Source organism: Piliocolobus tephrosceles, chromosome 9 (genome assembly GCF_002776525.5).
Source record: "Piliocolobus tephrosceles isolate RC106 chromosome 9, ASM277652v3, whole genome shotgun sequence".
Lineage (NCBI taxonomy): Eukaryota > Metazoa > Chordata > Mammalia > Primates > Cercopithecidae > Piliocolobus > Piliocolobus tephrosceles.
In genome coordinates this window covers 31,797,796-31,821,944 of record NC_045442.1, presented here as the reverse complement: position 1 = coordinate 31,821,944, position 24,149 = coordinate 31,797,796, and the positions used below count along the sequence as shown (strand labels likewise).

The 24,149-nt window shown below is 41.6% G+C and overlaps 1 protein-coding gene across 2 annotated transcripts in view; it reads right to left on the bottom strand.

Moving 5' to 3' along the window:
- Positions 1-24,149, bottom strand: part of ARMH3 (armadillo like helical domain containing 3) — a 223,820-nt gene that overhangs the window by 22,665 nt on the left and 177,006 nt on the right. The gene's annotated exons all lie outside the window — the stretch shown is intronic.

Below are 24,149 nucleotides of genomic sequence, written 5' to 3'. Positions count from 1 at the left end.
CAGGCAGATCACCTAAGGTCAGGAGTTCGAGACCAGCCTAGCCAACATGGTAAAACCCCATCTCTACTAAAAATACAGAAATTGGCCAGGCGTGGTGGCACTTGCCTGTAATTTCAGCTACTTAGGAGGCTGAGGCAGGAGAATCACTTGAACCCAGGAGGTGGAGGTTGCAGTGAGCTGGGATTGTACCATTGCATTCCAGCCTGGACAGAAAGAGTGAAACTCCATCTCAGGAAAATACAAACAAACAAAAAGATCTTTCACAGTTCTCATATATTTTTCATGGTATTTAGTGCAATAGTGTAAAACTTGAACAACTCCATGGAACCCACACAAAGTGCCATGAGAGATGCTGAGAGCGCTCCCAAGAAGCAGAGAGGAGTCACGGCATTACAAGAAGAGGTTGAATTGCTTGATATGTACCACAGACTGAGGTCTGCAGCTGTAGTCACTTGCCATTTCAAGAAAAATGAATCCAGTGTAAGGACAATTGTAAAAAAACAAAAAAAAAAAGAAAAGGAAAGGAAATTTGTGAAGCCATTCCTGCAGCTATGTCAGCGGGCATGAAAATCTTGCATTTTTTGCAAAATACCTTTTTATCTTATACTGAAGATGCAGCTTTTATGTGGATTCAGGATTGCTTTAAGAAAGGCATACCTATAGATTCTAATGTGATTACAGAAAAAGTGAAGTCATTATATGGCAACTTAAAGCAACAGGAAGGTGAAGAATTCAAAGCTGGGGAACTTAATATCAGCAAAGGATAGTTTGATAATTTTGAAACAAATTTGGCTTTAAAAATGTCAAGATAACAGGAGAAGCAGCCTCTGCCGACCAAGAGGCAACAGACAAATTTCTAGACACCATTAAGAAAATCACTGAGATAGCAAGACCCTGTCTCTGTCTGTAAAAACAAACAAAAAGAACGAACAAAGAAAATCAATGTAGACAAAGGTACCCTATTCTGAAAAAAAATTCTGCAAAGGACATTTATTAGTAAGGAAGGAAACTGACCACCAGGATTTAAGGCAGGAACAGTAACCCTGCTTTGTGCAAATGCAATTGGGTTTATGATGAGGAGTGCCCTTATCTATAAACCTTTAAGCCCTGAGTCTTGAAGAGAAAAGAAAAACACCAGTTTTTATCTTGCTAGTCTTCTGCTAGTCTTCTTGTTATATGACAAGGAGGCCTGGACAACAAAAACCCTTTTACTGGATTGGTTCCACTGATTCTTTTGCTCTGAAATCACAAAGTACCTTGCCAGTTAAGGAACTGCCTTTTAAAGTTCTTTTGATACTGTACAATGCCCTTGGCCACCCATAACCCCACGAATTCAGCACCAACCACAGGTGCCCCAAAGATGTCTCTAATTCAGCCTCTAAATCCGAGGGTCATAAGGACCTTTAAGGCTCATTACATATGGTACTCTATGCAAAGGATTGTCAATGCTATGGAAGAAAATGCAATTGGAGAGAATATTACAAAAATTTGGAAGGATTACAACACTGACGATGCCATCATTGTTACAGAAAAAGCCATGGGCCAGCTGCAGTGGATCACACCTGTAATCCCTGCACTTTGGGAGGTCAAGGTAGGAGGACTGCTGGTATCCAGGAGTTCAAGGCCAGCCTGGGCAACATAGTGAGACCCCATCTCTACAAAAAAAAAAAAACTAGCTGGGTGTGGTGGTGTATGCCTGTGGTCCCAGCTACTCAGGAGGCTGAGGTGGGAGGATCACTTGAGCCCAGGAGGCCAAGGATACAGTGAGCAGTGATCACATAAATGCGCTCTAGCCTGCGTGACAGAGTGAGACGCCAACTCCAAAAAAACAAAAAGAAAAAGCCATGAAAGGCTGGGGGTGGTGTCTAATGGCTGTAATCTCAGCACTTTGGGAGGCTGAGGAGGGAGAATGGCTTGAGGTCAAGAGTTTGAGATCAGCCTGGGCAACATAGTGAGACACTGTTTCTATTAAAAAAAAAAAAAAAATTGGAAAAAGCCACGAAAGTCATCAAGTCCAAAACAACAAATTTCTTCAGGAGAAAACTGTGTCCAGATGTTGTGCATGACTTCACAGGATTTACAACAGAGCCAAATCAAGGAAATTACAAAAGAGGTTGCAGATATGGATCTTGGAGAAATTCCAGAGCTAACAGACACATCATCAGAAGAATAAACAGAAGAAGACATGACGGAGATGCGTTCTTCCCCAACCAGTGCCAGACAATAGGAAGAAGACATAGAAGAAGCAGAGCCAGGAAACAAATTGACATTAGACAATCTGGATGAAGGGTTCCAATTATTCAAGGCTGCTTTTGACTTCTTTTACAACATGAACCATTCTATGATACAGGCAATAGAACTAAAGCAAATGGTGGAGAAAGACTGGTACCATACAGAAACATTTTCAGAGAAATAAAAACGTAAAAATGTTAGACAGAAATTATGATGGATTACCACAAAGTTAGTTATACCAAGTGTGCCTGCTTCTCCTGCCTCCCCTTTCCACCTCCTCCACCTCTTCTGTCTCTGCCATCCTTAGACAGCAAGACCAACCCCTCCCTGTCCTCCTTCCTCCACCTCAGACTAGTCAACATGAAGACGATGAAGAAGATCTTTATGACCCACTTCCACTTAATGAATAGTAAATATATTTCTCTTCCTTATGGTTCTCTTAATAACATTTTCTTTCCTCTAGCTACCTTTATTGTAATAGTATAGTATATAATACATATATAAAATATGGGTTAATCAACTGTTTATGTTATCAGCAAAGCTTCTGGGTCAGGCACAGTGGCTCATGCCTATAATCCCAGCACTTGGGAGGCCAAGGCAGGTGGATCACTTGAAGTCAGGAGTTCAAGACTAGACTGGTCAATATAGTGAAACCCCATTTCTACTAAAAATACAAAAATTAGCCGGGTGTGGTGGCAGGCGCCTGTAATCTCAGCTACTTGGAAGGCTAAGGTACAAGAATCGTTTGAACCTGGGAGGTGGAGGTGGCAGTGTGCCACTGCACTCTAGCCTGGGAGACAGAATGAGACTCTGTCTCAAAAAAAAAAAAAAAAAAAAAAAAAAAAAAGAGGTAAAGCTTCTGGTCAATAGTCAGCTATTAGCAGTTAAGTTTTTGAAGAGTCAAAACACGCAAATTTTCAACTGCACAGGGGGCCAGTGCCTCTAACTTGGGTGTTAAGAGTCACCTGTAGACAGAAAAAGAGTAAAGAGAGAATATTTAAACACTACCAACATACTTAACTTCTAAAAGCTATTTATAGAAAACAACTCGGCCGGGCGCGGTGGCTCACGTTTGTAATCCCAGCACTTTGGGAGGCCGAGGCGGGCGGATCACGAGGTCAGGAGGTCGAGACCATCCTGGCTAACACAGTGACACCCCGTCTCTACTAAAAATACAAAAAATTAGCCGGGCGAGGTGGCGGGCGCCTGTAGTCCCAGCTACTCGAAAGGCTGAGGCAGGAGAATGGCGTGAACCCGGGAGGCGGAGCTTGCAGTGAGCCCAGATCGCGCCACTGCACTCTAGTCTGGACGACAGAGCAAGACTCCGTCTCAAAAAAAAAAAAAGAAAACAACTCAACAACAGCAGAACACATTCTTTTCAAATGCACACAGAGCATTCAACAAGATAGAATCTCAATAAATTTAAAAGGACTGTAATTACACCGAGTATATTTTCTGACCAACAGGGAATTAAATATGCTATTAGTAACAAAAATATATCTTGAAAATCCCCAAATAATGGAAATGAAACACATTTCTAAATATCACAAGAGAAATGAGAAAATATTTTGAACTGAATGAAAATGAAAACAGAACCTACCAAAATTTGTGAGATGTTGTTAGTATAGGAAAAATTTACAGCTCTAACTTTTCATATTAGAAAATAAGATCTAAAATCAATGACCTAAATTTCTACCTTATGAAATTAGAAAAAGAGCAAATTAAATCAAAGCAAACAGTAGGAAATAATACAGATAACCATATAAATCAATGTAAAGGAAAAATAACAGGGTGGGCATGGTGGCTCACACCTATAATCCCAGCACCTTGAGAGGCTGAGGTGGGTGGATCACTTGAACTCAGGAGTTTGAGACCACCCTGAGCAACATGGCAAAACTCAGTCTCTACAAAAAATACAAAAATTAGCCCAGGTGTGGTGGCAGAAGCCTGTAGTCCCAGATACTCAGGAGGCTGAAGCCAGAGTATCACTTGAGCCTGGGAAGTGGAGGTTGCAGTGAGCAGAGATTGTGCCACTGCACTCCAGCCTGGGTGATGAAGTGAGATCCTGTCTTAAAAAGAAAACAAAAGAAAAATAACAGAAAACCAATGAATCTAAAAGTTAATTCTTTGAAAGATTAATAAAACTGACAAACCTCTAACCAGACTGATAAGGAACAGAAAAGACACACATTACTCATATCATGAATTTGAGAGGGCATCACTATAAATCCTATAGGGATTTCAAGGAATAGGGAGAATTTTATGAACAAATTATGCCAATAAATTCAACAACCTATATAAATGAATAACTTCCTTGAAGACACAAATGATTAAAACTGGTTGAGGAACCAGTAGTAAACTTGACTATTCCTAAATCTACTAAAGAAATTCAACTAACAATTAAAATGTTTTCCACAGTTTACTTTGAAACACATAAAAAAAGATGGATTGATGGATGGAGATCTATCCTATGCATCATACATGTGATAAAGCAAGTATAGTGAAATGTAAATAACAGAATTTAGGTTAGGGTTATGTGGATATTCACCATACAATTTTTTCCAACTTTACTATATGTTTGAAATTTTCCCTAATAAAATATTGGGTATAAATTCTTCCCGCAAAGAAAACTATAGGTCCAGATGACTTCACTGGTTAATGCTACTAAACATTAAGCAAGAAATAAGACCGATCCTACACAAACTTTTTTTAAAAATAGGGGAGGAAGGAATACTCCCTAACTCATTTTTAAGAGTAATACTACTGTAATACCCAAACCAAACAAAGACATCACAAGAGAACAATGAACTAATAATATCCCTCCATAAACACTGATACAAAAATAGCTTAAAAATATTAGCAGCTCAAACTCTGTAATATTTAAAATAAATACTATATCATGATCAAGACAAGTTTATCTCAGAAATATAAGGTTGGATTAATATTCAAAAATCAGTTACCAGCTGGGCATAGTGGCTCACACCTGTAATCCCAGCACTTTGGGAGGCCAAGGTGGGTGGATCACCTGAGGTCAGGAGTTTCAGACCAGCCTGGCCAACATGGTGAAACCCCATCTCTACTAAAAATAGAAGGAGGTTGCAGTAAGCCAAGATAGTGCCACTGTACTCTAGCCTGAGCGACAGAGTGAGACTCTGTCTCAAAAAATAAATAAATAAATAAATAATAAGCTACCATATTAACACAATAAAGGAGAAAATCCACACGACCATCTCAACAACTGTAGAAACGGCACTGGCAAAATGGCACATCCATTCATAATAAAACCTCTCAGCAAATCTGGTATAGAAGGGAACTTCCTCAACCTAATATTGGGAATCTATGAAAACTCACAGCTAAGTTATGCTTAATGGTGAAAGAGCAACTGTTTCCCCTTAAGATCTGGCAAGGACATCTATCTATTCTCACTAGTTCAATATTGTGCTGGTGATCGCAGCCAGTGAAATAAGATAAGAAAAAGAAATAAAAGGCATATGGATTTGAAAAAAAGAAGTAAACGTGAATTTATTCATACACAACATGACTATGAGCACAGAACATTTTAAAGATTCTAACAACTAATGGCCAGGTGAGGTGGCTCATGCCTGTAATCCCAGCACTTTGGTAGGCAGGGGCAGGCAGATTGCTTGAGTCCACAAGTTTGAGACCAGCCTGGGCAACATGGCAAAAACCCATCTCTACAAAAATACAAAAGTTAGGTGGGTATGGTGGCAGCTGGTAGCCTGTAGTCCCAGCTACTTAGGAGGCTGAAGTGGGAGGATCACCTGAGCCTGACGAGATTGAGACTGCAGTGAGCTGTGATCATGCTACTGTACTCTAGCCTGGATGACAGAGTAAGACCCTGTCTCAAAAAAACTCAAACAACAAACAAACAAACAAACAAAAAACCCAAAAACCTAATAAATAAGTTTATCAAGGATGCAGAAAAAAAGTCAATTAAAAAACAAGTATATTTCCATAAACTGGCAACAAACTATTGGAAATTGAAATTTAAAATACCACTTACATGACATAAAAATGAAATATTTAGGGATAAATTGAGCAAAATAGGCATAAAACAAGTACACTATGAAACACTGATGAAAAAATTTAACAGATCTAAATAAACGGAGAGGTATATTATGTTTTCTCCATTATGGATATGAAAACAGTATTACTGAAGTATCAATTCTCTCCCAAGTCATCTATAGAGTTAATGCGATTCTAATCAAAATCTCACCAGTCTTTTTGTAGAAACAAACAAGCTAATTTTATACAGAAATGGAAAGGACCTAGAATATTCAAAAACATTTTATAAAGAAACAAAATTAGAGGGTTAGCTGATTTCAAGATTTATTATAGACCTACAATAATCAAGACATGGTAGACCATATATTTAGACATATAGACCAATGGAAAAGAACTGACAGTCCAGAAATAAACTGCACATACATGTTCAATTGATTTTTTTTTTTATAATACGCCAAGGTATCTCAATGGAGAAAGAGTAGTCTTTTCAACAAATGGCAATATAATTGAATATTTGGCAGGGGGGAAAGAACATTTACCACACACCATAAAAAAGACTAACTTGAAATGAATCACAGAACTAAATGTAAAAGCCAGAATTATAAAACTTACAGAAGAAAATACAACGAGGCCGGGTACAGTGGCTCATGTTTGTAATCCCAGCACTTTGGGAGGCTGAGGCGGGTGGATCACTTGAGGCCAGGAGTTCAAGACCAGCCTGGCCAACATGGTGAAACTCTGTTTCTACTAAATATACAAAAATTAGCTGGGTGTGGTAGTGCACGCTTGTAATCCCAGCTGCTCAGGAGGCTGAGGCATGAGAATCACTTGAACCCAGAGGCAGAGGTTGCAGTGAGCCGAGAATGTGCCATTGCACTCCAGCATGGGTGACAGAGCAAGACTGTCTCAAAAAAAAAAAAGAAAGAAAAGAAAAAAAGAAAGTACAATGAACATTTTTGCAACCAGGAGTAGGCAGAGATTTACTAAATAAAACACAAAAGCATGACTCCTTTAAAAAGTAAATTAATCTTCATGAATATCTACTTAAGCTAAAATTGATCTTAAAAATATCTAGTCTTTGAAAGACATCATTGAGAATATGCAAAGAAAAAAGGCAAACTACTGACTTGGAGAAAATATTTACTCTGTGTGTGTGTGTGTGTGTGTGTGTGTGCCCAACAACCTGCATCAAAAATATACAAAAACTCATAAATAATACAACTTCAGAAAAGAGGAACAACCAAATTTTAAAAATAGGTAAATGATCTGCACACTTCACAAAGGAAGATCTATAATGGCCACATAAAAAACTGCTCTAGCCAAGCATGGTGGCTCATGCCTGTAATCCCAGCACTTTGGAAGGCCAAGGCGGGTGGATCACCTGAGGTGAGGAGTTCAAGACCAGCCTGACCAATATGGTGAAAACTCATCTCTACTAAAAATACAAAAATTAGCTGGGTATGGTGGCACGTGCCTGTAGTTCCAGCTAACTCCGGAGGCTGAAGCGGGAGAATCGCTTGAACCTGCTCTAGTCATCATGCAAATTAAAACTAATAATATTAAAAGGCTGTAATAAGTGGCTGGGCATGGTGGCTCATGCCTGTAATCCCAGCATTCTGGGAGGCCAAGGCATGCAGATCATCTGAGGTCAGGAGTTCGAGACCAGCCTGGCCAACATGGTGAATCCCTGTCTCTACTAAAAAGACAAAAATTGGCCAGGAGGGGTGGTAGGTGCCTGTAATCCCAGCTACTCGGGAGGCTTAGACAGGAGAATTGCTTGAACCCAGGAGGCGGAGGTTGCAGTGAGTCGAGATCACACCACTGCACTCCAGCACGTGCAACACAAGCAAGACTCCGTCTCAAAAAAGAAAAAAAAAAAAGCTGTAATAAGTATACTACATATCTAATGGCTAAAATTAAAGACTCATAATTCCCAGTGTGGCAAGGACATGCTGTAGTTGGAACTTTTGTATGTTTGTTGGTTGGAATGAGAAATGGTACAACCACTTTTGAAAACAGCATGGCAGGCCGGGCACAGTGGCTCACACCTATAATCCCAGCACTTTGGGAGGCCGAGGCGGGCGGATCATGAGGTAAGGAGTTCGAGACCAGCCTGACCAACATAGTGAAACCCCATCTCTACTAAAAATACAAAAAAAAAAAAAAAAAATTAGCCGGGTGTGGTAGCGCGCACCTGTAATCCCAGCTACTCAGGAGGCTGAGGCAGGAGAATCGCTTGAACCCAGAAGGCAGAGGTTGCAGTGAGCCGAGATCACGCCACTGCACTGCAGCCTGAGGGACAGAGAAAGACTGTCAAAACAAAAACAAAAACAAAAACAAAAAAACAGCGTGGCAGTTTCTTTTTTACTTTCAACGTATTTATTGAGATATAGTTTATATACCATAAAATGCATTCATTTAAAGTGTACAATTCGATGGTTTTAGTATATTCACATAGTTGTGCAACTATTACTATGATCTAAGTTTAAAACACTTTTATCAACCCAAAAAGAAATCCCATACTCATTAGCAGTCCCTCCCCACCCTGCTCCCCACCCGTAGCCCAAGCAACCACTAATCTACTTTCTGTCTCTATCGATTTTCTGGGCAATTCAAATAAAACAAATCACATAATATGTGGTCTTTTGTGACTGTCTCTTTCACTTATAATGTTTTTGAGAGTCATCCATGTTGTAACATGTATCAGTACTTCCTTCCTTTTTTATGGCTGAATAATATTCCATGGCATGAATGAATCACACTTTGTTTATTCATTCAACTGCTGATGGACATTTAGGTTGTTTCTAGTTTTTGGTCATCCTAAATAATGCTGCTATGAACATCTGTGTACAGATCTTTGGGTGGATATATATTTTCATTTCTCTTGAGTAAACACCCAAGGAGTGTCACAATGTGTATGAATCTCAGAAAGAAGACATAAAACAGTACATATTGCATGAGTTTATTTATATAAAATTTTTTAAAAGACAGGTCTACTCTATAGTGAAAATAATCATATCAGCGACTGTCTATGGCCCAGACTTGGGTGAGGACTGACTGCAAAGTGGTATAAGAGAACATTTTTTGGGTGATGGAAATGTTCTACATCTTGATTGTGGTGGTGGTTACATAAACATATTTTATTATATATTAATTATACCTCAATAAAGTTAAATTTAAAAGTCCAGCAAATCAGGACTAGTCAAAAAAAAAAACGTATGGCCATGGACAGTAAGCTTGTGTCATTTTCGTCTTGATATTCCATTTTGGGTTGGGACAAGAATGATTCAGACTGATACATCAGAAACTCTAAGCTAAGAGTTAGTATTTCAACAATGCTAATGAATCCTCCCATTGTGCTCTTCCCCGCCACCCCTGAAGAACTCCACAACCCTCCCTGACAAATTAAACTGACTCCAGGCAGCAAAAAACAGTACCCGGAACTATTCTCAGCTGGGGACTAGCTATAGGAAGGTTTTTTAGTGGGTGTAATTACCTGGGCTTTCTAACAAACTCAATATTTGCTAAGCTAAGGAGCTTCTGGGGTCCTGCCATTACTAAGGACACCTAATGAGGGTTCTGCTTTTGCCTTTTTTTATGAAAATGAGGCAAGAAGGAGATACTACATGATCATGGCTCTGCTTGTGGCAATTCACTTTGAATAAGGGTCATGTCATCAGCCAATAGTTTATGGATCTGCAGAGAGACAGTATTTCACTGGAGTTTCAAGGAGAACAGGGAGGTTTATCCATCCTTCTTAGGCTTACAAAGGGTCAGGTGGGACTGCTGTGAAGACTCCGTTCATATACATCAGCTGAGAGAGGTCTAAGGCAAGCACACAGGCAAAGATCTAAAACGAAAGTAGTGATCCTGATACATATTCCATGAAGGCCTCAAGGGCAGGTATGGTTTTTGCATTTTTGTAGCCCCTGACTTGGCATAGAGTACATACTTCTGTACTTCTGCATAGAAGAAAATAAATCTGGGGAACATTAAGCCAGGGCAACCCTTCTCTGCCTTACTGCACTAAAGACACTTAGAAGCTGAGAATTCTTAGACCAAAACAGGTCCTGAGAGCTTCCTTTGGAGGCAAGAATTGGTTCTTTTTTTCCACAACACTTTAGTAGCCCAAAGTGACTGGGGAGAAAAAAAAAAAAACAGCTAAAAGCATAGGAACTACAGTAGAGCACTGTAACAAAACCACAGACCTCATCAAGTGAGCATCCCTCCCTCCACTGGGTGCTTATAGTGACTTTCTATCCAAGATAATCTGAATCTCTCTCCAGAGTACAAACATTCAATATAATTATTTGGAAACAATGATCAAAAAGGTAGACACAAATCTCTTAGACTACAGAAAGTTGTTCTGCCTTTTAAAAGGTAACTGTTCCCTGTATACAGTCACCCTGTATATAATAGGCAGAAGGTTTTTCCCCCCTTTCTATTTTCATTTCCTATACTTCAGGACAAAACCCAGTTTCAGACTCAATTTAAGTTGGCCAGTTCTCCCAGTCCATCCATGCCTTTCAAACCTGCTACCAAAGAGCTCTACACTGCCCTCAGATTTATTGATCTGACAGGTTGACTCTGCCCTTCAGCAAGGTGAACCAGATAATGAACCTCACAGTGGGTGATTAGTGAGAGGCCATCAGTTGGTTAAAGGAGTGGTGACACGACTTTCTTTAATTTCCCTGGGCAGTCACCTCCACCTCCCTGACTTTTATTTGGTTGAAGTCCTAGACACCACTTATGAAGTTTTTTTCTTTTTTTCACTAATTACAGATCCAACACACACAGGTCCTTACCTTGCACAAGCAAGGCATCCAATCACACTAATGGGACTGGGGAAACATGATACACAAATATCACATTAGAACTTCTCTTCTGGCTGGGCGCACTGCTTCCCGCCTGTAATCCCAGCATTTTGGGAGGCCGAGGTGGGTGGATCAAGAGGTCAGGAGATGGAGACCATCCTGGCCTCAAAAAAAAAGTTTTTTTGTTTTTTTTTTTTTTTGAGATGGAGTCTCGCTCTGTCGCCAGGCTGGAGTGCAGTGGTGCAATCTCCGCTCACTGCAACCTCCGCCTCCCGGGTTCACGCCATTCTCCTGCTCAGCCTCCCTAGTAGCTGGGACTACAGGCGCCCGCCACCACGCCTGGCTGATTTTTTTGTATTTTTAGTAGAGCTGGGGTTTCACCGTATTGACCAGGATGGTCTCGATCTCCTGACCTCGTGATCCGTCCACCTCAGCCTCCCAAAGTGCTGGGATTACAGGCGTGAGCCACTGCGCCCGGCCAATAAAGAACTTCTTTTCTATGGCTTGTTGCATGCAGGGCACTCTCCCTAGCTCCAACCAAGAGGCTGACATCTCTGTCCTCCCCACCTGAAATTTCTTTTCTTGGAAACATCACATCTAAGAAAGGGAGAGCGAAAACATTGTCTCTGTTCCTAACTCACTGGTAATTCAACATGGGATCTCTGTCTCTTTGCCAGACCTCACTTATTTATCCCTCCCAAACAGAATCTTTTAACAGAAATCCCATCTGTGGGCTATGCAAAGCTTCCTTTCTAACTGGGTGGGTCATTTTGAAGACCACAACATCTTTTCAACAAGATCACTATAAAAAGTTAAAATGCTGTTATGGTACTTAGGAAAAACATTTCCAATCAACACAGTTCGTAACAGAGATACAAGTTTGCATAATGACACATTTGGCCTCTGATGTTACCACAGTGACAAACCATGTTTTTCCAAGCACATCTTAAAGGGTTTTGAGCCACTTCCTGAGGGAAGATGTTGCAGTGGAAACAAAAAGAACTTCCCAAAGATCTACTGGAAAAAAGGTGACTAAAAAACAACTGAAGTGGGAATTCCTACCTGAACACTCTCACTAGTAACCAGGATAAAGGATACTTCTTGGGTTAAACTAAGAAAGAAAGGACTACTGTCTCCAGTAACCTCTTCAAAAGCTGACTACTGGCCGGGTACGGTTGCTCACACCTGTAATCCTGGCATTTGGATAGGCTGAGGTGGGAGGATCACTTGAGCCCAGGAGTACATGACCAACCTGGGCAACATAAGGAGACCTGGTCTCTACAAAAAAATTTAAAAGTTAGCAGGGTGTGGTGGCGCACACCTGTAGTCCCAACTACTCAGCTGGGACTGGCAACACAGTGAGACCCCATCTCTACCAAAAAAAAAAAAAAAATAGCCAGACGTGGTAGCACATGCCTGTAGTCCCAGCTACTCGAGAGGCTGAAGCAGGAGGGCTGCTTGAGTCCAGGAGCTCAAGGTTGCAGTCAGCTATTAAGGAGGTGGAGATGGTAGGATCACTGGAGCCCAGGAGATTAAGGCTGCAGTGAGCCATGATCACACCACTGCAGTCCAACCTGGGATACAGAGTGAAATCCTGTCTCAAAAAAAACTTTTTTTAGGCTGGGCGCGGTGACTAATGCCTGTAATCCCAACACTTTGGGAGGCCGAGGAGGGCAGATCACGAGGTCAGGAGTTTGAGACCAGCCTGATCAACATGGTGAAACCCTGTCTCTACTGAAAATACAAAAATTAGCCAGGCGTGATGGTGTGCGCCTGTAATCCCAGCTACTCAGGAAGCTGAGGCAGGAGAATCGCTTGAACCCGGGAGGTGGAGGTTGCAGTGAGCCGTGATTGTGCCACTGCACTCCAGCTTGGGCGACAGAGTGAGACTCTGTCTCAAAAAAAAAAAAAAAAAATTTTTTTTTTAAAGCTGACAATTACTAGGATTCCTACTACCTCCATCATTGTTCCTTCTATGCACTGCCAATGAAGCTTCACAGTTGCCTAAGACCAGAAGTTTATATGACAGTCATTTCAAAATCATACCTAATTGGAGAAAATGCTGGCAGTGATAGAGATGAATAATAAGCCGAGCTCTTCTCTGCCAGTGACCTCTGCATTCATCCAGCTTGGCTGTGGGACATTAATTTTTAGTCTTTTTTTTCTATAAACAAAATGGAATCACTATTTTAAAAACAATTAAAATTCAGTGTGCTGGCTGGGCGTGGTGGCTCATGCCTATAATCCCAGCACTTTGGGAGGCCAAGGCAGATGGATCATCTGAGGTCAGGAGTTCGAGACTAGCCTGGCCAACATGACAAAACCCTGTCTCTACTAAAAATACAAAATATTAGCCGGGTGTGGTAACTGTGCCTGTAATTCCAACTACTCGGGAGGCTGAGGCAGGAGAATTGCTAGAACCCAGGAGGCAGAGGTTGCAGTGAGCAGAGATCGCGCCACTGCCTTCTAGCCTGGGCAGCAGAGTGAAACTCTGTTTCATAAATAAATAAATATTCCTTGTGCTACCTTTTAGATCCTGAACCATATATTATCTACTAAAATAAGTAAGTAAAAATATTTTAGGTAGGGCATCGTGGCTCACGCCTGTATTTCAAGTGCTTTGGGGGGCAAAGCAAAAGAATTGTTGAAACCAAAAGTTTGAGACCAGCCTAGCCTGGGCAACATAGTAAGACCCCATCTCTACCAAAAAAAAAAAAAAAAAATTGCCAGACATGGTAGCACATGCCTGTAGTCCCAGCTACTCGAGAGGCTGAGGTAGGAGGACTGCTTGAGTCCACGAGTTCGAGGTTGCAGTGAGCTAGAATCGTATCACTGCACTCCAGCCTGGGTGACTGAGAGAAACTGAATATCTAAAAAAAAAAAAAAGGAAAAGGGAAAAAAAAAAGTTGGCTGTGTATGGTGACTCATGCCTGTTAATCCCAGCATTTTGAGAGGCTGAGGCAGGAGGATAGCTTAACCCAGGAGTTGGAGCCTGCAGTGAGCTATAAGTGTGTCACTGCACTCCAGCCTGTAATGACAGAACAAGATCTTGTCTCTAAGAATTAAAAAAAAAAAAAAATTAAGTCATCATGTCCCTGTAGTGTGTAGAAGAAGCTTTATTTCTCATAGGGACTTTTCTGAGACACTTGATTGGAATAAAGAGTCTTTTCTCTCGTTTATAAAGTTACTATACTGTGCCAGGATCTTCTACTTACACATTTCTGCCTGACTGGAAGGCACAGTCCCCAGACCCCTCGTTAGTGCTTTTTGTCCTCAACTGAATGGGCCCTTCCCTGTCTAGGACCTTCCCAGTCTAGGACCTTCCCCCATCCCCCGGGAATAAGCCATTATCTTTACTCTCCTTCCTTCTTTCTCCACTTTCCTATACTTTTTCCTTCAGAATATCTGACACACTCAGGTTGTCACATATGCCCCAGCCTGATAAAACTGAAAAGGCTCAGGCTTTGGAGTCAGACAGACCTAGGTTCACTTTATGGCTTTACCACTAATAGCTGTGCGACCCTGAACAAATTACTTAGTTTCTTTAGTTTTCTCATCTATAAAATGATAACCACATCTACCCCAAATAATTTACATAAGAATTTTTTTTTTTTTTTTTTTTTAAAGACAGAGTTTCACTCTTGTTGCCCAGGCTGGAGTGCAACGGAGTGATCTCGGCTCACTGCAACCTCTGCCTCCTGGGTTCAAGCAATTCTCCTGCCTCAGCCTCCCGAGTAGCTGGGATTACAGGTGCCCACCACCATGCCTTGCTAATTTTTTTGTATTTTTAGTAGAGACAGGGTTTCACCATGCTGGCCAGGTTGGTATCAAATTCTTGGCCTCAGCTGATCTGCCCGTCTCAGCCTTCAAAAGTGCTGGGATTACAGGCATGAACCACCATGCCCGATCTAGGACATAAAAATTAAGTAAATAACCCATATAAAACTGTGCAGCTCAAAAGCTACTAGTTGTTCCTTTCCTTTTATCTATTTGCATGTATTTTAAATCTGAAACACATTCTCTCCTATCTAGGGCCTCTGGCAGTGCAGCTTATCTCCTGGTCCAGGGAAGACAGTGGTCATCCTAGCAGCACATCATTGTTCAGCTGACCCTCTCATGTGGGCCTTCTCAAGATGCCCTATATAACATAGAGATGATTACTGAGGATAAGCAGCTTGTAAAACTCCACCTCATCCCCACTTCTGACATATCTTTCCAGCAGTAGTGACTCCGGTGAACAACTCATATCAAACATTTTTCTGCAAACAGGTCAACTGAAATGCCAGAATCTAAACAGAGGCAACGAAGAAGGTGGGGTCGGATGGCCAGCGCTGGTGTCACATGCTCACACTTGAGAGTTCGCAAAGCAACCATCATTCATGGCTTATAGGGAGGCAGTGAAAGACTACAATACAGGCTGTTGTACAAAAACATGATGCCAAGTACAGAAAACTGAGTTATGGCTGTTGTGGGAGTCTTACATCTCAGCTCTCCAGCACGTCTCTGCCAAGGCTGCCTTGTGTGATGGTTCAGGTCCTGTTCTAAGATGAGAAAACACCACAGGAGTTCTCAATGCGGGCTGCTTGGAGAGGCCTCAATTACCCTATTTGAGATCCAAAGCTTCTCCGGGGAAAACTTTTACTTAGGTGGCTTCCATGGGGAAAGTGGGTCACATTCACCTCCTGCTCAGAAAACCCTGCCACACAGCTTTACAACCCCTTTCTCTCAGTCTTCCTCAACAACCCGTGGTGTGCTGGAGATGGCTCATACAGAGGCTTGTGAGTTGACTGTTAAATTTCAAAAATGGTGAGAGCCAGCTGGCTTCACATTAATAGCCATGGTGGGAGCATTCACACCGAACACTACAAATCAGCCTCCCTCCCACCACTCACAGCTTCACAACCCCAGTCCCCAAGCAATTGTTAAACATTTACTAGTACACCAAGGACCAACGACTCTCAAGCTGAAGTATCAGGCTCCATTTTCCTCATAAGTCTTTGTGTTCTCTGGCCCTTTCCCCAAGATCTTTCTGTTCTTCTCCTGGATGTTCTCATGTAATGGATGCCACCCAGGGCCCCTAACAATGTTGTTCCCCACAAACTGGGGTTCTCCTCTTATGAGTGCTTCAATCCTCTCTGGGAAAATGAAGCTAGGCACCATTTGTATTTCTAAAGAGCCAGCAGTTATTTGTAATGACTGTTAGGATCAGGAGAAAACAAAAATGGTTTAGCAAGATTACCAATAGATGGAAATAAGAAAATATTTGGCAGCTTCTAACATAACCTTCACTCATTCAGATATAAAGCATGTTATTTCCTTAATTTTCTTTAACCTACTCCCACAAATGAATAACCTGTTTTGTCATAATACTTTTGAAGATATGTCTTATATTATACAACATTATACAGGTCTCCTGTGAATCCAAAATCCAAAGCCCTAGTTACAGCAGAGACTTAAACCTAGGAATCTGGTTACACCATCCTATGGCCCTATGACATATGCGGGTACCAGCAGAACACCTTTCTGCTCTTCCCAGAAAATTTCTAAATTTACACGTAGAGAGATTTTTAGCAAGCTCCTGGGTCACTTGGTTGAAAAGAACACCAACTTCAAGATAAGTATGCCCACTCTTAAAAATAGTAAGCAGGCTGGTGGTTACCAGGGCAGCTGAGGGTTGGGGGGAAGTTGTTCAATTCTGCAAGACGAAAAAGTTATCGAGATCTGTGGCACAACAATGGACATATTGTTAAGTGTACTATACACCATACACTTAACACAATTAAAATGGTTAAGTATTGAAAGATGTGGGTTTTTTTAACTGCAATTTTAAAAAAAGATAGATTTACCCAGTAGGCCTCATCATATGTCTAGCATTGAGGCTAGCTCATACCAGGCCCCTAATAAATGCTTGTGAATGGAACCAAAGGCAGTACACTTAGGACAGGGATGAGAGTCAGTGCAATAGGGATGATGGAGGCTGCAATTAAATGACTGACTTGTATTTTAAATCATCCAGTCTCCGGGTGTTCTGTGACCCAAGGACATGACTTGCTAGAACTATTTTCTATTCTTTCCATCCTTTTCAGATCCTGGTTTTGAGTACACTTTACAATTTATGCCTCTTCATTTTATCCAGTCCCTACCCATCCTCTTTCAAGGCCAAATTCAATTCTTTTCTCCTCCATATGGCCTTTTCTGACCACTTTTCTGATTGTCTGCAGAGATCTTTCTCTAACAGAACAGATCCACTGGTAGGCTAACAATAACAAGTTGCTTTAAACCATCTCTTGCACTATTCCATCCTCTGAGAGCAAAAGCCCTTTTGTCTCCCTCAAATGCCTAGCACACTCCGAGGCAAAGAGCAGGCACTAAATACTGATAGCAGAACGAACGGTGAAGAAAGCAAGAGAGGGCCAATAATTTCCTTGCTTTCCAGTGGGATATTTCAAAGGCAGAAAATTGGTCATGAATGTGACTGAAAGCTTAAGGAATAAGGTGTTCAAAGAAGGTTTTGCTTTGAACACTAAATTGCCACTGTGTTTGCTAGATATTCAGGGCTCTAGAGAATCTTCTGTAAAGGTCTGCTATGAAGCCCTCTCTTGCCTATAAGGAAATTAGAGCAGATATAAATCACCACGTCATAGCATTTGTAAACCAACCCAAATGGTGAATAGCCTAAAAGGAGCTCAAGATCTTCAATGAGCATTTTCAAAGGTCTGATGGCTTTGCAGCAAAAAAAGTATGAGGTACTTTTTTTCCCCTCCCCACTGAGATTGAGTCTTGCTCTGTCGCCCAGGCTGGAGTGCAGTGGCACAATATCAGCTCACTGCAATCTCTGCCTCTCGGGTTCAAGCAATTCTTCTGCCTCAGCCTCCTGAGTAGCTGAGATTACAAGCACATGCCACCATGCCCAGCTAATTTTTGTATTTTTAGTAGAGACAGGGTTTCACTATGGCCAGCTGATCTTAAACTCCTGATCTTGTGATCTGCCCGCCTTGGCCACCCAAAGTGCTGGGATTACAGGCATGAGCCACCGTGCCTGGCCTAGTATGAGGTACTTTTCAAAGTAGCTAAGCTAGTGATTCTTAAAATGTTGTAAAAGGGAAGTCAAAGTCCGGTTGAGGATCTTAGGAAAGATGAACCCTCTTCAGTAATAATAATTTTAAAAAGGACATATGCATAATTTCACACACAATTTCAGGGTGTGTACTAACTCTTTAAAGCCTATTTATTCTTGGACCTTAGGTTAAGCACCACCTGTGAATTAATATTATTCTAAGAAACTACATGGCAGACCTCTAGCACATACGTGGATGCATTTCTAATATGATGCAGCTGATAATATCAAAGTATTTCTCCTAGTTTGAAAAGTAGGAATAGGGCTGGGTGCAGTGGCTCACACCTATAATGCCAGCACTTTGGGAGGACAAGATGGGAGGATCACTTAAGGCCAAGAGTGTGAGACCAGCCTGGGAAACACATTGAGACTCCTCTTCCCACAAAACTGAAAAAAATTTAGCGGGGCATGGTAGCATGCTCCTGTAGTCTTAGCTACTCAGGAGGCCAAGGCAGGAGGATCGCTTGAACCTAGGAGTTTGAGGTTACAGTAAGCAATGATCACTCCATGCACTCCAGTCTGGGTGACAGAGCAAGACCTTGTCTCTAAAAAAAAATAATAAAATAAAAGTAAGAATAGAGGAGAGGGAGTATCTAAGAGTGTCAGATAGGACAGGATAGGCAGAAGAACCTCCCTGGAGAGCTCTTCCATTTCAGCATACTTCTGTGAAGGTAGCAGCATTGCCTCACCAAGACAGGATATCCTCAAAGCATCCAAACCCAAGAATTAGCCCGAAGGTAAGAGTTTCTCTTAAACACCTGCAAGCTACATTTATTTAGTACAGACAAAATGGTCACAGGGTTTATCTATGCAACACAAGTTGTATGACAACTATCCTCCTAGGGGAATGAAAATCAGAGTGCAGCCTGGTGCTCACGCCTATAATCCCAGCACTTTGGGAGGCAAAGGTGGGTGCATTGCCTGAGCCCAGCAGTTCGAGACTAGCCTGGACAACATAGTGAGACTCCATCTCTACAAAAAATTTAAAAAATTAGCCAGGCATGGTGGCATGCGCTTGTGGTCCTAGTCTCAGGAGGATAAGATGGAAGGATCACCTGAACCCAGCAGGTCGAGGCTGTAGTGAGTTATGATCATGCCACTGCACTCCAGTCTGGGCAACAGATTGAGATCACACACACACACACCCGCCAAGCAAACAAAAAAGAAAATTAGGGTGCAGGCCACTAGCGAGGGACAAGCTGAAGACCAGAATTTCGGAAGGCTTACAAGGCTGACTGATGTGCTCAGGGTGCATTATTTGTAGTCCTCTTTAAAAGAGAAGAGAGCTAGAGGAGATGAACACAACTGGAAGCAGAGAGAAAGTAGCCTTAGGAATGGAAAGAATCAAAGTAGACTCAAAGTTCCTAATGTCTGAAACCACTTAAGCTGGTATGCATTCTAAATCTTCCAGTCTGACCCCTTAGTTTCATCTTTTTGGGAATCCTTATTCCTTGATGATCAATTTTCCTGGACATATCAAATGATTCTACCAGGTAAGGATGCATGCTTACTAAGAAGCCACACTGGAGAGAGAAAGGAACTAAATCTCAGTTGAGCAGGGGACAAGGGGCCTGAGGGACAATTTTGAAAGGTGTCCTAGAAACAAGCCAAATCCAGTAGGGAATAAACTATGAGTAGTTTCATAGCTCTTAGAAAAGCAAGTTGTATCTTCTCCATAATCTTTATTCATAAAGATATGTTAAATACAAAAAGAGGTCAAAATGCCCTTACCTAATGCCATATATAAAAATTAACTCAAAATGGATTACATATCTAAACATAAGAGTTAAAACTAAACTCTTAGAAGAAAACATAGGGGAAAAGCTTCATAACATTAGATTTGGCAATAACTTCTTGGACTTCTTGGATTTCTTGGATTCGGCACCAAAAGCACAGGCAACAACAACAACAACAAACAGACAAACTGGACTTCACCAAAGTTTTAAAAGTCTTATGTGTAAAGGACACTAACAATAGAGCAAAAAGACAAACCACAGAATGGAATAGAGTATTTGGAGATCAGATACCTAAGGAGGAATTAACATCCAGAATATATAAAGAATTCCTAACAGTTAACAACAACAACAAAATTCCCCAATTAAAAAATGTGCAAAGGACTTAAAAAGACATTTCTCCAAAGATGATATACAAATGGCTAATACGTACATGAAGAGATGCTCAATATATCATTAGGTAAATGCAAACTGAAACTACAATGAGATACCACGTCATACCCATTAGGCTGGCTATTAAAAAAAAAAAAAAAAAAAAAAAACAGAAAACAAGTATTGGCAAGGATATGGAGAAATTGGATGTAAAATGGTACAGCCAATCTGAGAAACATTCTGGCAGTTCCTCAAAATGTTAAACATAGAATTATCCTGTGATCCAGCAATTCCACTTCTGAGTATACACACAAAAGAATTGAAAGCAGGGACTCCAACACATAGTTGTATGCCAGTGTTCAAAAGCAACATTATTCATAATAGCTGAAAGGTGGAGACAACCCAAATGTCCACCAATGGATGAATAAACAAAATGTATATACATGCAATGGAATATTATTCAGCCTTAAAAAGGAACAAAATTGTGGCACATGGTAGAATATGGATGAATCTTGAATACATGATGCTAAGTGAAATAAGCTAGTCACAGAAGTCCAAATACTGTATGATTCCATTAAAGTACCTAGAATAGTCAAATTCATAGAGACAGAGTAGAACAGTGGTTATCAGGGGCTCAGGGTAGGGGAAATGGGGAGTAACTGTTTAATGGATATAGAGTTTCAGTATGGAATGATGAAAAAGCCCTGGAGAGAAGGACAGCAGAGATGGTTGCACAACAATGTGAATGTATTTAATGCCACTGAACTGTACATTCAAAAAGGGTTAAAATGGGCCGGGCACAGTGGTTCATGCCTATAATCCCAGCACTTTGGGAGCCCGAGGCGGGTGGATCACCTGAGGTCAGGAGTTTGAGACCAACCTGGCCAACATGGTGAAACCCCATCTTCACTAAAAAGTACAAGAAATTAGCTGAGCGTGGTGGTGGGCACCTGTAATCCCAGCTACTATGGAGGCTGACGCAGGAGAATTGCTTGAACCCGAGAGGCAGAGGTTGCAGTGAGCTGAGATCACGCCATTGCACTCCAGCCTGGGTGACAAGGGCAAGACTCCATCTCAAAAAAAAAGGGGGAGGGGGTTAAAATGGTAAATGTTATGTATATTCTATCACATATTTAAAAAAGGAGGTAAAAATGAACAAGCTTCACAATTAACCCCAAACAAATACAACACCTGCATATATACCATAAAAATGCATACAGGCCAGGTGCAGTGGCTCACGCCTGTAATGCCAGCACTTTGGGAGGCTAAAGCAGGTGGCTCATTTGAGGTCAGGAGTTTGAGACCAGCCTGGCAAACATGGCGAAACCCTACTTAAACAAAAATCAGCAGGGTGTGGTGGCATGCACCTGTAATCCCAGCTACCTGGGAGGCTGAGGCAGGAGAATCACTCGAACCCAGGAGACAGAGGCTGCAGTGAGCCAAGATCGTGCCACTGCACTCCAGTCTGCGTGACACAGTGAGACTCCATCTCAAAAACAAACAAAAAAGAATGATCCTTCAGTCACACTGAGGGTATTAACTGATTAAAAAGTTTATCATGAATGATGAAGCCAATGACAATTAACAGAAAAATGTCATTTACCTTCTGGATGTCTAAAAAGAAACCCCAACGTGAAAGGCTGGGCTCTGTTTAATATGCAATAATGAATTGACAAGTATCACCTTGAAATGCCTCATACAGAGGCTAGAATGTGTCTGGGGTTGTCAGAATTCAAGAATTCACAAATCTGTTTGCCAGAAGAAAATGGCAGGCTGGGCAGGCAGACATAGCAAAGAGCCCTTTCTTCTCTGCTAACTTACTGAATGCTATAAATTTCATTTAACACCTATCCATGGTCTTTAGGTTTTATTTTAGCAGTACTTTAGAATCTATTGAGGATTAAGTTCTTGACTTTTTTCTCTATTCAGTCTGCTGTCAACAACTGCAGGGCCCTACTGCAATCCATAAAACTAGCTCTTTGAGAGGCCATGAATACTGTTAACATTAAGTGACATTCACATTAATGCTCATAAGTGAAGGGAGAGAAGTGCTCCAACACATGCTGGAGATTAACGAGGCAGTCAAATACATCTAATCTGATAGTGCTGAGAATAAACCAAGTGTACTGTAATGCCGTCATTTAGCACCCTTCAAAGTCAGTTAGGGAAGAGAAGCAACAACTATTTTGAGGGTGGCTCTCAAGAAGGTCCCAGAATAGTATCACCCTCCTCCAAACCACCAAGTGAAAAGGACTGTTAAAAGAGGTAATGAGTACACAAAGACTCAATGAGAGCAATGAATAAGATTATTCATTGATTCCCACTTACCTTAGCACCACAACTTATAGAAGGTATATAATAATAATGATAATTGGCCGGGCACGGTGGCTCACGCCTGTAATCCCAGCACTTTGGGAGGCCGAGGTGGGCGGATCACAAGGTCAGGAGATCGAGACCATCCTGGCTAACACAGTGAAACCCCGTCTCTACTAAAAATACAACAATTAGCCAGGCGTGGTGGTAGGCGCCTGTAGTCCCAGCTACTCGGGAGGCTGAGGCAGGAGAATGGGGTGGAGGCAGGAGAATGGCGTGAACCCAGGAGGTGGAGCTTGTAGTGAGCCGAGATCGTACCACTGCACTCCAGTCTGGGCGACACAGCGAGACTCCGTCTCAACAACAACAACAACAAAAGATAATTATTATCATTATTATTATTTTGAGACAGGGTCTCACTGTCACCCAGGCTGGAGTGCAGTGGCATGATCACAGCTTACTGCAGCCTCAACCTCCCTGGGTTCACTCAGCTCCCACCTCAGCCTCCCAAGTCGTTGGGACTACAGGTGCGCACCACCACGTCTGGCTAATTTTTCTCTCTTTTGTTTTTTGTTTTTGTTTTTGTAGAGACAGCTTCACCAAGTGGTACAGGGTGGTCTTGAATTCCTGGGCTCAAGCAATCTGCCACCTCAGCCTCCCAAAGTGCCGGGATTACAGGTGTGAGCCACTGCACCCAGCTGGTATACAATTATATATTGACCAAGTAAATCAATTTTGCTATCCCTTCCCCATTCTCCTATGAAATCCCTCTCCATTGAAATCGCTTCATCTCTGGCCTGTGCACTCTTTTTGAGAGGCACTTTCATCATTTCATTTAACTTTGAAAGAAGTTGGAGGAGGCCGAGGACACGTGCTTGTTAATCATCCTTTCACAGACTGCCTTGTGTGCCAGAAAGGATTTTTATTATTGGTCTGTGGCAGCTACTGCTGGAGAAAGATTTCAGCTTGACCTTCCCAAGCTGCTGGGGGATGAATACTGCACGTGGCTGACACAGCAAATGTCTCTTCCTCTTTTTTTTTTTTTTTAAAAAAAAAAAAAAAAACAGCTTTTAGACTAACCAGAGTTCACTGTGGTAGGGAAGTCACCCCTTCTCTTACTGCATAAAACTCAAGATGTTGAATTATTTTGCATAAAAATTATATAGCAAAATTAATGTGAACCAGTCCAACAAGAAAATGGTAGCATCACAAAGCACCTCACAGACAGCACAGCACCAAAGAACAGGACTCAGGATAGCTCCACAGGCAGAGATGAAAAAAAGAAATAAAGGCCATTTATAAAAGCAGTTTTAAATGTGAGGATGGATTCTCACAGCTGGCCTCACAAAAGAGAACAAATATGTCAAAGGGAACAACTGACAGACTAATAGAGTCCTATCCATCTGGCTGAGAAAAGAGCCACTGGTGGGAATACTGAGAAGCTTGACTGTTAGGAAAAAGGCTTGCTTGGTGCTTCGCTGGGAGAACTAAATAGCTTTGACGAACATTGAAACACATGGTCAAATCATAGCTAGCTGACTG